Source organism: Colossoma macropomum, unplaced genomic scaffold (assembly GCF_904425465.1).
Source record: "Colossoma macropomum unplaced genomic scaffold, Colossoma_macropomum, whole genome shotgun sequence".
Classification (NCBI taxonomy): domain Eukaryota; kingdom Metazoa; phylum Chordata; class Actinopteri; order Characiformes; family Serrasalmidae; genus Colossoma; species Colossoma macropomum.
This window is the reverse complement of record NW_023496050.1, coordinates 2,546,262-2,561,983: the sequence shown is the minus strand read 5'-3', so window position 1 is coordinate 2,561,983 and position 15,722 is coordinate 2,546,262. Positions and strand designations below refer to the sequence as shown.

At 37.9% G+C, this 15,722-nt stretch overlaps 1 pseudogene; it reads right to left on the bottom strand.

Moving 5' to 3' along the window:
* Positions 1 to 682: 682 nt before the first annotated feature.
* The window catches only part of LOC118804509, a 38,213-nt pseudogene continuing 23,173 nt past the window's right edge, over positions 683 to 15,722 (bottom strand).

The following is a 15,722-nucleotide window of genomic DNA, read 5'->3' as shown; positions in this document are numbered from 1 at the left end:
CGGCCACAGCTACGCTGTACACCAGTAGCGTTTTCTCTAACAGTTCGCTCCAGCCACAGCTATGTCTTACTCTCTCAGCACTAACTGATTTTCAGTTCTTCCTGCTGTACACACATATCCCCCCAGCGAAAACAAGCCCTACCTTCACAGTAAGAGTCCTTAGTAGAATATCCCAGTGAGTAAATGCTGAAGAACCAATAACTTAGGATTAACATGTTAAATTTCTTGAACACGCTACAATGTCATATGTAAAAATGAAACCAACATCTCAACAAATGTCTGTTCCACTAAGGTTCCAGCAGTACCAGTAACTTCAGCTTAGTTAATGTTGTCCAGCAGCCCTCCTGAAACTTCTTCAAACTGCACAATGTAGTGGCATATTCAACATCAGGAGTTTCACTGACTGGTGACGAGTATGTATATCAATCAAAAAGTTGCTTTGAGGTGGCGAGTAACTGAAAAGGGCCACCTTTTTTCTGCATCAATAGAATGCTAAAACTGACATGTTGGTTTTTGACAGAGCTTCAGTATCATGGGTAACATTACTGATACAATGACAATTGTACAATGGTGCAAGTAAGGCTCACTGACCTGACCACTGCGGCTGACTTATTGTCCCTTTATACAATAAAATTGAAGACAGAAAACATGGATGTATACATGGCTTTATAAGTATGTGTGTTCACCTGGATGTCCAGATAAAAGGCCCCATGGAGATGGAGGTGCTGTCATGCAATTCCATAGACCGTCCAGCTCTGTGATGAGGCTCAGGGGAACATTTCTGCAAAAGATGACAGATAAGAAACTTGCAGCACTATGAGAGGGAGACATATCCTTTAATAAATACCCTGTGAATTATCAGTTTATAAGAAGAAGAAGTAACTATATTAAAAAAAAGTAATTTCATTTTGTAAATACACAACATTTCATCAACAGTGTCAGCAGGTATTTCTGTAGAGATCACATTTTTAAAAATGTAATCAACAGTTAAAAACAACAGTTTTCTCTTAGTACACACACATCATCTAAACTGCTTATCCTTCTGGGTTCTGGGGCTTCTTAGTACGCTTGTTTCATAATTCTTTTGGTTTATGGAATTTGAATGTTTCCAAATTCTGTTTCTGGATTTAAGAATCTAACAAATACATCAATATATGTTAAAAAAAGACAGTTTTGTAATGTCAGTCCATTGTAATACACCAACCAGCCACTTCAAATAAAACCACCTCTTTCTTTCTACACCCGTTGTCCATTTTATTCAAAGAAACAGATGGACTACAGTCTGTAATTGTAGAACTACAAAGTGCATCTATATGGTAAGTGGAACTGATAAAATGGACAATAAATGTAGAAACAAAGAGGAAGTTTTAATGAAGTGGTTGGTCAGCATAATGTGCTTGCTTACTAGTTTGGATTCTAAATCACCAAAAACATTTTGGAGCATCATACAGAGGTAAAAGAAAGAAGGAACTAGTGTTTTCAATTGGTCAGTTATCCATTAACGGACACACACCAAAAAAAGCAATGAATGAGGACATGTTACTGCCCAAATATTTTAGATTACTTTAAGACTTAAGGATTTGAGCTTTTAAGGATGCTGATGTGAGACTGGATAAAAAGCTTCTGAACATACAGCTGCACAGTTGTTGTTCTGCAGAAGGCAAAGGTGGACGGCACAGTGAAGGAAAACTTTGGAGTAGTTGTCGTTAAAGGCAAACATCTTGAAGGAGAAATGGCTGGTTGTGAAGACACCATTCTGAAGAACTTCGACTGTGTTATCATTTGGATTTGGACACCTGAAAACATTTTGTGACATGCTGATGTTAAATAAGCGAAAGATGCAGTATCCTGAACTGTTATAATAAGCAGAGGCAGGATTAACTGAAAAAGATCCATGCTCTTTCTATGGTTTTCCCTTACTTATTAAAAATGAGGTTCCACCGAACAGCATAGTTCTGGTCATTCACAGGAGTGGCCCAACATGAATCTATCAATGTGGCAATCTGGCGGCTGTCCACCCCCTCAACAATCACTTCCACATAGATCCGCTGGTCCACCTCTATGGCCACCTTGCCATTGTAAGGGTGGGAGAAGGCAGCATCCTGATAGGATTTCATCCTGACCTGGTACAGCCCCTGACCGTCTGGAAGGGTCTTGTGCACTATGCTGTGTAAAGTCCAATCAGAGGTTGAGTGGTACACTGGCATAATAAAGAGTAAACATTAATCTCGTAATAATATGTTCCTATAAACAGTTGTTTTACATTATTTATTTATAAAGAATTATGGGTAATACTTTGCTGGAGGGTACTATTCATAAGGCTACAGTGGCACATATAAATTGGCAAATACAACCTTTATAGTAAATGATGCCTATTGGAATAAACATTTATAAACATTTATGTCTGGTTATGTCAGTGGTCATGACAGGCTTATGTAGGTATCATGTAGCCTTGTGAACAGCACCCCACAGTAAAGTGTTATTGGGTTATGCCTTTATGGTTTTTAATGCTGAACTGCTGTTCAAGGAAGTCATTTGCGGCACTGAGATTTAGGGAAGATTCATACTTGTGTATTTTACCTCTGCAGAGGGTTCAATTCCGTGTCCATAGTGAGAGTCTGGCTGAGCTGGTAAACGCAAGAGAAATGCAGCTCCAGATGTTTCTTTCTGTTGATGGGTCCTCCTGCAGAGTCAGCTACGCCCTGGATAGAGTTCTCGTAGATGAAGTGAGTACCGTTGCCCTGTACATAATTATAATTAGGATGGAAACTGAGCAACATTATCTTTATGTCAAATGGCATGATAAAAACTGCTTTTTGTATTTGTTATGCATATAGAACAGTTTTTACATTTTGATTTTGTAGTGTGTTTACAAAGAGGTGTGATGATGTGTGAGATAAATGAGTCATTATGGGTTCTAGTCAGTTTACCGTGAGATTTGTGCCACAGATGTGGTCATCGTTATCAAAGTGGAACACCAGTCTGCCGTTTTGGAGAGTTCCGTTGCAGCTGGGGTCACTCAAGTGCAGGACATTAGCAGGGAAACCGGCTTCAAAGAGCTGTCAGCGGGACAGAGACATGGTGCCAGAGCTACTTTCGCAGGTTTCTTTGGAGTCTGAGACAAAGTGAGAGGAGAAAAAGGAAGAAGTTGCAAGAAACAGTTTATGAAAGCAGCTGGAAAAACTGCTCTGAACCATGTGTGCAATTCCAAGTATAAACATTTGATTTGGTGTTTGTACCATAAGGCTTGTGAACCATTCTGGTGTGATTCTCATTGCAGAAGCAGCCATAGATACCATCTCTCTCCCCACACCACTCATCTGCAGTGCAGTTCAGATCCTTGCATTGGTCCTTCATTGTCACTACCACTAAATGTAAAGAGAGTTGAAGTGAGAGTTTAGAGAGAAATCAAATTTACAGTTACCCAAATGTATTCAATTAGCCAAGACATGTTTAGCGTCTGAAGTTGGCTTTTTAACTTTTGTCTTTTTTTATTTTTTGTCCTTTGGTATTGGAGCCTTGTTTGCAAGTACAACTACAAGTAAATGAGCACAGTAGCAGATGAATACCTGATACCAGTATCGGCATCAGTGCATCCCTAAGGTAAGGTAGGTCAACCTTAAAAAGTGCTCAGTGAGCGTAAGTGAACTAGGCAATTGCCTAGAGTGGCTCTTGAGTTCGTGTGGCAAAATTTGCCATATTATTCTGTTGCCTACAACAAACTTGACTGCAGAACATAATTTAACCAGGTCTCAGTGAGCATGCGCTGTAAGCGCACTGATGGGCTAAGAGATGTGTCTGTCACATTTTTAGGTTGCCCCTAAGCCTGCCCTCACACAAGACTAAAACCTGCCCCTGAACACTGATAGGTCAATTATAGCTTAGCAACTGAATGTGCAGATTAGAAACCTATGAGATCCCAAAAAGTTTGGAGTGGCAAGGGATATTTTATCCATTTCCTAAACCGAATACACTAGAGAAGAGGTGTAGGGTAAGGATTAAACAATATGAAGTGCTGCATTATCAATTAAACATTCTTTTTATGTAGCTAAAACTGGTTAAATTGAAATGAAGGAAGCCATGAGTTGTAAAACACATTGTTACAGGCAGTAAGTACAAAATGATGGTGAGCTTCAGAATGAAATGGAGAATGGTGACAGCCTATGATAGCCCAATATCTGGGCCTGTGACAGCTGTTTCCTAGCTATCTGATGAGGCTGTTTTCACTAAATCTTTCAGTGCCAGTAGACTGGCAAGAGATCACATTATGTATGTTTTGCTTTAAATCCATCAATAGTCAATGTCCAATAGTCGATGTCCAAATTCATGGTGGATAATTTAGCGTAAAGTAGCATACCATCCCCTGTCAAATGATCATCAAATTATTAGTAGTATTTTTTTATTTTCTGCACATTTCAATGCATAATTACTGCTTATCTGCTAAATGCAACACATCATTTTTTTCCTATTTCATGTTTTTTGAAGTGCTTTAAAGTACAGTAGTATAGTAGAACTCTTACCTGGACTAGTGGTTTTGATATCTCAGGAAAAAAACAGATATTAATTTCAAATTGGATAAGGTAGAGGTGTCTTTATAGGAGTGTCCACATTTTTTTAGTAGCACTCTGTATAATTCACTATATATTAACCACAATGTGCTATGATTTATACACAAAGAATAAATATACTTTAAGAAAATAAAAAAAATGTGTTCAAACATTTGCTTACAACTGTATAGTTTAGTTCATATTAAACATAATACACTATGATATAGTTTATAAATGTACACAACTAAGTTAAATACGCAGTGTTTTGATACCTGAGAAAAAAAAACTGTTAATTACAGCAGATGAAATGAAAAAAAAAAACCAGTTTGGATGAGGTAGAGGTGTCCTTGTCAGAGTATCCTTATTTTTATTCGATTTGGCTCTGTTTAGTTCACTGTGTATTAAACACAATGCACTGTGATTTATAGAGTACAGAGATACACTGCATTAAATTAAATACACAATGCAGATTTCTTAACAGTAAAATGATATAAGAATGGACGTCCCAGAAAAAGATGTTGTCCAGAAGGCAGCATATGGTGTGCTAAAATTTGCTTAGCCTTATTGGTTCTTTCATAAATGTGCAGATGACCTACTGCTGGTGACAGTCTGGATGGTTCTTTTCTTCTTTGTCCCAGAGAACATGACGTCCATAACATTATTCCATAAATGCTATATAAGGTAGACTTGTCAGACCACAATACATATTTTCACTGAGCATCAGTGCATTTCAGATGAGCTCGAGCCCAGAGAAGTCAGCAGTGTTTTGTGGATGTTGTTGATATATGGCTTCTGCTGTGAATAGTACAGTCAGAACTTGCATTTGTGGGTGTAGCAACATACAGTGTTTATTGACAGTGGTTTGTCAAAGTATTGTCGAGCCTATGTGGTGATATCTAGCACAGTAGCATGCTGGTTATTAATGCAGTACTGCCTGAGGGGTCGAAGATCAAGGCTGTGTGGTTTTTGACCTTGTACTTTATGCATAGTAATTTTCCATTTTCTCTGAATCTTTTGATGTTATTGTGCACTGTAGAGGGTGAAATACTTGCAATTTTTTGCAAATACTTGCAAATCCTTGCAATCTCTGGCTGAGGAACGTTATTTTTAAACTGTTTGATTTTTTGCTGATGCATTTTTGGCAAAACGGCAAGTCTCAACCACGCTTGCTCATAAAGGGCTGAGCCTTTCCTGGATTCTACTTTTACTCCCAAGCATGATTGCATCAGTTGTTCAGAATGTTTTCTGAACATTTCACAGTGTTTCTTGTCTTAAATTGCTCGTGTCTCAACTTTTTTGGAACATGTTGCAAGCATCAGTTTCAGAATGAGCGTATCTTGCAGAATGTGTGCAGAAAGTGATAAACCTGCTAGGGTAAAATATGAAATATCTTGTCTTTGATTTAAGTCAAATACAGGTCAAAGCAGTTTTGTAAATCATTGCTTTCTGTTTTTTTCTGAATTTCACATGCTGTACCAACTTTTTTAGAATTCAGTTTGTATAGTAGAACTCTTACCTGGACTAGTGGTTTTGATATCTGAAAAAAATGATTAGTTATTAGTTTCAGCAGATGATGCATGTAATGAAACTCAACTTGGATGAGGTAGAGGTGATTTATTGTTCACTGATAAAGCTAACTAGTTTAGGTCAAATACTCCATGCTGAGTTTCTTCACCGAAAAATGAAACATGCAATATGTTCTGTGCAAAAGTTATGGCACACTTTATATTTTATTTATTTATTTTTTTCCAAAAAATAAATGGAAATAATGCACTAAAATAATCGGAAAAATGTCTTAAGACTGAAAACATAATCATCTTTAACTGGTACAACAGAAACATTTGTTTGAAATCTCTGCTAACAGTTGACATACTTTGCCCCATGTAGCCCCGAGCTTATTATAGTCTTACCTCCAAACTATAGAAGCCACATTCAATGAATAGAGTTCATTTAAGGCCTTTTAAGGTACTTCTTTCTTTGGCATTTTTTCATAATATTTTAATCAAAGTAAGTGCTGAACATTCAGAAAATGTAATTTTTCCACCGTAGGCTGACAAATCAGACACTATATGAGTTGTTTTTTCTTTCTGAAATGTACAGCATTTTTTTAGAGAGATACAGAAATATCATTTAAAAGCCTGTGCCAGTTGAATTCATTAATGTCTAGTAAGAAATATAGATATTTATGAAATGCTTTTTGAATGTTTCAAAAAATAATGTAAATTCAAAGCTTCCTTGTGTTTTCTATATTTCTCACATAATTATAAAAAAAATCTAAAAATTTTTAGATTATTATAAGCTTTTTCATAGCTGTGTAAGTTAAATCAATGTATGTAAACGGAATGGATTTATCTGCTTTTTTAAATAGCCAGTTTAATAACTTTATGTTGGTATTGAAACACAAGAATGGAAACTTTAAAATATTTAATCTGCTCAAAGCAAACTGATAGATTTTTCTTTACTTTTATTACATTTCGGAGCCCCACTTTAGGGAAGTCCTTTCTCTCCGGGCAGAGGAAAAAAATGTTTTTTTCCTCCTTCTCCATTTTTGGATGCAATGTATATGAAATATTTATCTTACTATCTTGAAATAATAACTTATTTTAATCAAATATTGACTTGTCTAAAAAATCAGACTTACTTTCCTAAAATATTGACTTTTTGTATTGAAATTAATGAATAATTAAATATTGATACAGTATCTCATAATAGTGGAATATTTTCTTGATATATTGACTCATTATTTTGAAATACTTAGTTATTCAATTTCAAGAAAGTAATTATTTCTGTATAGTAAGATTAGATGATTTTGACATAGTCATTAATTTCACAAAGTAAGTGAACATTTTGAGAAAATATATCATTATTCTGACATAGTAAGAAATATTTCATTTGACTATTTTAAAAACATAAGTGATTATTACAAGATATTAAAATCATTCATTTTGACATCCTGCTGGCAAAAACCTGGCGGGAATGGGCTTCCATACTACCTGAAGTCGTACAGCAGTAATTTTACCTGGAGTTCTGGTGGTGAGGTCTGAGGAAAAACAGAGTTAATAAGTTACAAACTATGACATATATAATCTACAAAGTCAACATGAATCAGGCATAGAGACGCTCATTACATTTCATCCACATTACAATATGATGTACACTGAAACACTCCATGCACTTTTTCTGACCAAAAAAAGACCTACCTGGAGGATTGGTGGTGTTCTCTGGGGAATAAAAACAACAGTAAATACAGATGATAAAACTTGCATCAAACAGAGGAAAGCTCTCTAGATTTTATAGTAACGATGATGCTTAAAAATACATTTAACTGGACACTTTTGACAGTTGTTGCTCTGATCCATTAGCAATTACTCAAAGTTCAGCATAAACATATTTAGGTTTATTTATTATTTTTTTTCCCAAAAGCATTTGCACTTGCACTGTAACCCTCCTGCAATGAAATCTTAATTTTTGGGATGTATTCATTAGTGATATTTTTCAATAGTAACTACGTTAAAAATATCTAGGTAGCTGCTGTCAGAAGGAAACTTTGTATCTCCATTTTTGTTGTTTTTCAGTTTTTGATATAATTTGAAGATGCCTGTTGTCCTTTACATTGCGTGTAAATTTCATGATGAATGGACCAAAAGAAATGGCCTAAAATTACATGGAAAAAATTCTGGTTGCATTGACTTACATTAAAAGTAAAGTATGTTTTTTCCTTCTCCTGTAAAGTTATAATTATGGAGATACGACGTTTTATATATATATATATATATATATATATATATATATATATATATATATATATATAACGTGTGTATGTGTGTACATATATATATATATATATATATATATATATCAATTACCAGTAATTACCTGCACAGTAGGCTGATGAACAGACAATTGGTCTCACAAACTCATATACATAGTAATTTCCTGGACAAGCTTTCACTTGAATGGGGAAGGACTTGAAATAACAGCAGTCATTGTTCCAGCTTCCACAGACTCGCCGAGTGACCACTCCTTCTTCCAGTTGTGGGTGAGAATCACTGAGCCAGAGAGAGACAGCTGCCCCACACCTGCTCTGGCTAACACATGATTCAGGCATTCGGGCATTTTTGCCCTGATAGAGAAGACGATACCAGCCATTCCAGTTTATGTTACTATCACACCACCACCACTGACCACTCCAAGACACATCTGTGTTATTGACATGTCTCCAGGTATCGTTCAGGACATTGTAGTTGTAGCATGGGTCAGCACTTGGACTACTCAATGTGATTGCTGTGGAAACATTCAAGAGAAATGTGGAATAAAACTCATTTTCTACACCATACACAGAGATGGAATAGAAAAAAATGTACAATGGTGTTACACTGACATTTTTATTTGCATCTAGATTTTTACGGTCACAGAAAAAAAAAATGTTTTGGGGACAGTGTTAGGAAACACTAGAGATCACAATGAAGATAATCCTTCCATATGTTAGACATAAGCTCCATAACCTGAGATGTGCAAAGATTTTTTTTTGTTGTTTTTTTTTCTCTCAGGTGAGGCAAAGATAGAAGAGGAGCAGTGTATCGTTACACTGGGATTTACTATACCTGTACAGTATGAAGGTATTGGGATCGAAATATCTGGCTTGACGAGTTTGTAGACATAGTAGTTCCCTGGGCAGGCTTTGACTTGAATTGGTTTGGATCTGTAGTAACTGCACTGGGTACCACGAGCTCCGTAGATTTCTCGGGTCACAATGCCATCTTGCAGTCGTGGGTGAGAGCCACCAAGCAGAAGTGGGGTGTAACCACCACAAGACATGTAGCTCACACACCACTCTGGAAGCTGAGCACTTTTGCCCTGAAGATACAGCCGATACCAGCCATTCCATTTAACAAGAGTGTCATCATGACCGTGGTAGTAATTGTCAGTGGCTCTCCGGTAGTCATCAAGAATGGTGTAGTTGGAACAGGGATCAAAAGTGTAGCTGGCTGGAGTGTTTGCTGTGGACAGAAAGCACATGCCAATCAGTGGCTTCTTAAACAACTTCTCTGGTCAATAAATGAAAGTATGTTTGTCTTAGCAAATCTAAGTAGTGCAGCACGTTTCTGCATAACTTACATAGATGTATGATGCAGTAATCTAGTCGTGTTTTAAGTTTGCTTTGAGATTTTCACAAAATCTGATAACAAATTGAAGGCTTGAGGCAATGGCAAATAGCAGTGTTTGCTAGGCAGTGATTTTAGGGCTGACAAAAGACGGTGGAGCTTGCCAGAGAGCATGATGATTTGACTAGCCATAAAACAGTGACAACCCTCAGAGACAACAAATCAAAATTCGTTAGCTTAAATTGTTCAGCTGAACAAATATTAGTTTGTATTTTCATTGAGTAGGCCAGTGATCAATCTGAGTAGGCCCAGGCCCACTCAGTCCTACCCGTAGCTCCACCCCTGTTCAGAATGTCCTGCTAACAGAGAAACAATTTATTTGTAGTTATTCATATATTTTACTGATAGTTTAAAATGCTAAACAGAATACGTTCTTAAAGAGTAACTGCACCATTAGACCTTTTTTTATTACCAGATGAAATGTAATGTAATAATAAAATATACCAGCCTTGCTTAAAATGTGAACACATATTTCTAAACTGTAAAAATAACATGGTCAGTTCTGCCTCTGCAGCACCACTCTGGGTCAACTTTGCTATAGGCGACGAAGACATGTCTGTGGCACGGCACATCATGCAAATCAGTCGTCCAACGTTAGCCTTTTAGACTTAAGTAGGCTAAGTTAATTAGCAAGCTATATTTAATATTTAATCTTTAAAATTTAGTGTTTCAAATTGTTTAGTAATTTTGAATTTAGCTTTTTTGGGTTGAGAGCAATGGGTCGATCGTGTGCTTACTACGGATGTAAAAGCGGTATTGGATTGCACGCATTTTGCCCTGATTCAGCACTGGCCAGTCAGTGGTAAAGCCTGATGGGTCTACATCCTGGTACCAAAGCCGTCAGCATGGATGTTTGCAAAGAACACTCTGTTGAGGGGAGATTCTCCAACTTTATGGAGGTGAAACTGGGTTATGTGCCTGAACGACATCTTCGCCCAAATCCTGATGCTGTCCCTTCATCTGCAGAGCACCTAGCTAACATTTCTGGCTAAGGTAAGTGTGCATTATCTCTCATCATAGAGCATATTGTTTAAGTTAAGCCTGTTGTCAAATGTCTGTGTTTAAAACCGAAGGAAGCAATCTAACGATAATTTAAAATCATATGTTGATTATGGCATTTAATAGTATTTTTCCCTGTGATAATTGTCAGCTAGGATAAGTTAGCCCGCTAGCCAGCTATAACATAGCAAATAATTTACTATCGGGGGCCCCGCAAATCTGTGAGGGAGTGGGGGCGGCGTGCAAGTCCTCAGCCCCACTACCTGGCCACCGCCTCTGGTCCCACAGCGAGGCCACTTTAATGTGCCTCTCACTTGATCCCCGCTCCGAGAGAGCAGAAGTGATGACGGAGGCATAGCAACGAGCTCTCGTTCCCTCTCGGTTCAGGTGCTCATGTTGCCTTAATGAGAGCTAGCTGCTGCTGCTCATCCCTCTCTCTGTCTCTCTGAATTCACTCTCCGCTCTTTTTAAAGGTGCCCATGCAGCCATCACTTTTTTGTAAATGTGTTCTAAATGTATTGGAATGTGGTATCTTGTGTAAATATCATTGCGGTTATTTATTCACAAGACTATAGTAAATTTAAGATCAAGCGGAGAAAGAAATCCTGTGTACGATTCATCATCCTCAAGAAACTTCTCTAATTCACATCACTGCACAGGAGGGGGTAACCACACGCACATACTGACCTAAATACACCCCAGCAACACCTCACAAAGTTGCAGTATGTCTGATGTCTAACAATTGTAAAGAACCCAATTTAAGCTTAGTTTGGAATAAAGATGTTATGATTAGCACATTTATTGATAACGTTCAACATAAGATTAGGTAACCTGATGGACCGATTAAGTGAGGATTCTTGCTAAAGCTGCTGATTAGTTCCATGAACAGCTTGCAGAACGTAAGGATTTAGGGCCAGGGCAGTAAACCCTGGATGACCGATGATGCAGTCAGCGACTACAACCTGGTCACATCTGTGAACACATGTTTGGTATGATACAGTCTCCCAGCCATACTTATGTGCTTGGAGTCAAACTGGCAGCATGCTAAAAGCTTGGTTTATGATGCTGGCAGTGCTAGTGAACGGCTAGCATTAGCAAACTAGATTAGGCTAGAAAAGATGGGTTAGCTTTTTTTCTGTTTTAACTTTTAATATACCTCGGCTACCACCCTACTGCAAATGTTCTGAACAAGTGAGAAATGTGTACAGTGCTACAAGTCTACCCCAATGGCCTAATAGGATTATGTTATTCATAACTTCATAAATTCATTTGGAATTCAGTGCATCTAAGAAATCAGGACTCAAGTTTTATTGAATTTGAATCTTGCTGAACATATAATTAGAAACTTGCTGTCATGGTTCAGGGAATGTTCTGCCATTCCGACACCTCTCCTGCTCACTGTTAATCATTTTCTGGTGCTATGTTAACTCTTCAGCAGCTTAACACGCTGCCTCCACAGAAACACCTTTCCTTCATCAAAGATAGGGATGGCAGAAGAGAAATATTTTCAACCTCATAAGTTGCAAAAGTGCCATTTGATTCTTTCACTCTCCATATTTTCTGGTAGCTAATGTTAGCTCTAAAAACACAGCAGCCCAGCCCTCCCGGTTTCCCTCCAAGCCCTACCTCCAAACCTGTAGTTCACTGCAGGTGACTACCAAATTGCCCCTCCCATTTTCGAGCATTTTTTAAAGATGAATAGTGAAAATAGTGGGGTGTACTCTTTAAGCCAAAATTGAAACCGTCCAGCAAAATATTGGCTTGTGAGCCATTTCACATACAACTTTGGGCTTGAGTTGAGTGATTGTTATGTAGTAGATTTTCCTTTTACTGAAATTGCGCTCTTACTTTCTCTTGCACTCTTGCTCGCCATCTCTCGCATGTGTGCTCTCTTGCACGCTTTTTCTCTCTCTCTTTCTCTCTCTTTCTCTCTCTCTCTCTCTCTCTCAGTTATAATCAATAGCTGTAAGAAAGTGGGTAATTGTGCCACTGAATGAAACCGTGAATGACGAAAGTTATGTGTAATTGTGTTGAGGTGAAAATTTGACATTTGTACATTACAGGGTTCAGAGCTGGTTACAAAATAAGCCCAGGCCAGACAACACCCCTGACTTAGCCACAACCCCTGTTAGTGATATACGATTGTAAGATTGATCAAATCACAACATAACTGAATGTGATGGAGTTATTGATATTAATTGCCTAAAATTTATGGGCAAAAGTGTAGTAGACTAGATTTCCCATATCTTTATAAGCTTTATATCCCTATGACAACTTACTCATGGTCATGTTGAGTGCTGCATCAGTTGTTGCAGTTAAGACGGATGTCAAATTTATGGTCTTCACATCTGTACAGAATCAAATCAAGAAATCCAGGAAGAAAATATGAAAATATAAAAAAAAAACATTAATTAATGAATGAATCAGTTGATCAGTATATTATTACCACTACTAATACCCCTCCTCCTTCTCCTTCTCCTACTATTGCTACTACTATTACTACTACTATTAATAATAATACCTGTACAGAAAGCTGCATGGCCATAGTAAGTGTAGGATCCTGGATAGATTAGCTCATAGACATAGTAGTTTCCTGGACAAGCTTTAACTTGTATTGGGGTGGGTCTGAGGGAACAGCAGTCATTTCCTCCATTTGCACAGACTTCGCGAGTGACGACTCCATCCTCTATTTGAGGATGAGGACCATTGAGCCACAGAGTGAAATAGGCACCACATCTGGAGTTAGGAACACAGCTCTCTGACAAACGGATGTCCATCCCATTATAGAACAGTCGGTACCATCCATTCCAGTTGAAGTCACAGTCACAGACGTCCAGTCCCGTCTCATTATTGGCTCTCCAGGGTTGATCCAGTGAAGTGTAGTTATTGCAAGGATCATAAGTTGGAGTGGTAAATGCAACTGTCAAGTAAACAGTCAAAATATTTTTAATGTTTTTATCATCATGATCATCATCATCATCATTATCATAATCATCACTTTTATTTATATAGAGTCTTTCCCATGCTCAAGGACACTTTACAACCAAAGAACATGAACACATTGAACAATTAATAACAAAAGGACAATACAGGTATTGTCTTTAACAGAGATTTAAATGAAGATAGAGAATTGGATCCTGAATAGACTCTGGGAGAATATTCCACGCTTTGGGAGCTACTGCACTAAATGATCGACCACCCATAGAAGTCAATTTAAACCTTGGAACCCCCAAATATTGAGGAGATAGGCTGTGCAGAACTTTATATGTAATAAGGAGAACCTGGTACTGAACACAGAATATAATAGGTAACCAGTAAAGACTCTGAAGGACAGGGGTGATGTGGTCATTCTTCTTTGAAAAGGTGACAATCCTAGTAACAGCATTATTGAACATACTGTAACCAAGTGAGGGCTTTGACGGGGAGGCCAGATAGAAGAACATTGCAGTAGTCTAGCCGTGATGTCACTAATGCATGCACAAGTATTTCTACATCGGCTTGGCTGAGGTATGGTTGGAGATGAGCAAAATTATGAAGATGGAAAAATGCTGTCTTAACAACAGAATTGATGTGAATGTCAAAAGAGAGTGTGGGGTCAAAGATAACTCAGAAATTGCTGACGTGTAGAGAGTTACAAAAATTCCATAAATATTGATGCCAAGGACAGATGAACTAGATATCAGTGCCTTGGAGCCAATTAAAAGCAACTCAGTTTTGCTAGCATTCAGTATTATTCATACTCATCCATGACTTGGTCATGAATACAATTAGATAAAGCAGGTAGTGGTGTAGTATCAGCAGGGCTGACACTGACATAGATCTGAGAGTTGTTTACGTAACAGTGAAAGTTTAAACCATGATAGTGTATTGTTTGGCCAAATGGCAGCATGTAAATGGTAAAGAGCAGGGGACCTAAAACTGAGCCCTGTGGAACACCTTAGTAAGAGACACTATAGAGGATTTATTATTCTGAATAGCTATATATTGCCATCTATCACTAAGATATGTGGAAAATCAGGAAAGGGCGGATCCGGTAATACTAATGCTGCGCATACAGAGAGTAATAGATCATGCAATATGGTATCAGCAAACTAAGAGCTCCTGAATTAGCTACACATAGAAGATCATTAGTAACTCTAAGAAGTTCAGTCTCTGTACTATGTAAGGGACGAAAACCGTATTGAAAAGGCTTGTATAAATTCTTTGCTTCCAGGTGGAACTGCAACTGTGAAGCAACTATCCTTTCCAACAGCTTAGCACTGAATGGGAAATTAGAGATTGGTTGGGGGCTGATAGGCAGAAATAAGGGGATGCCAGATCCCCTATTTCTACTATTCCCTAATACTGGGGGCTGCAGTAGTTTGTCAGTAGTGTTCAAAAGGGCCCTGGGCCAGCACGAGCTATGGTGGATCACCAAAGATAAATAAGAAGAACGAGCCCTATTTAAAGCATCTCTGTATCTAGACATATGGTCTGCATAGCCCTAAGATCAATAATAAATCATGGAGAACAACAGGAGGATGGCACTAGCCTTTGTTTAATAGGTGCAAAAGCATCTAGAGTGTGCAAGATGAAATTATTACATATAGAGAGAATCTCATCAGGACAGGGCAGGGAAGAGATGTCAGAGAGAGGTGAAGCATGAAGTGACGTAGTAAAAGGTAAAGGATCCAGAGATTTCAGATTTCTGTTAGACACCATGGCTTTCTTGGAGCGCCTATGGAAATGGAGATTAAAGCAGAATTACAATAAAATGATAGTCAGATATATCAATATGAGTGCCCTGAACAACAATATGATTAGGTCCAGTCATACAGATTAAGTCCAGTGTATGGCCATGCTCACATGTGGGAAAGTTTACATGTTGTGTTACGACCCCCAGTCGTAATAGCCCTTCTTTGTATCTGTTTGCGGCCATTTTGTGTGTTTTTCCATTATTGTATTATGTGCAGGTACATAATTGGCCACTTAGGGGCGCCTGGCAGTATAAGAAGTCGCTGAGCCACCATCT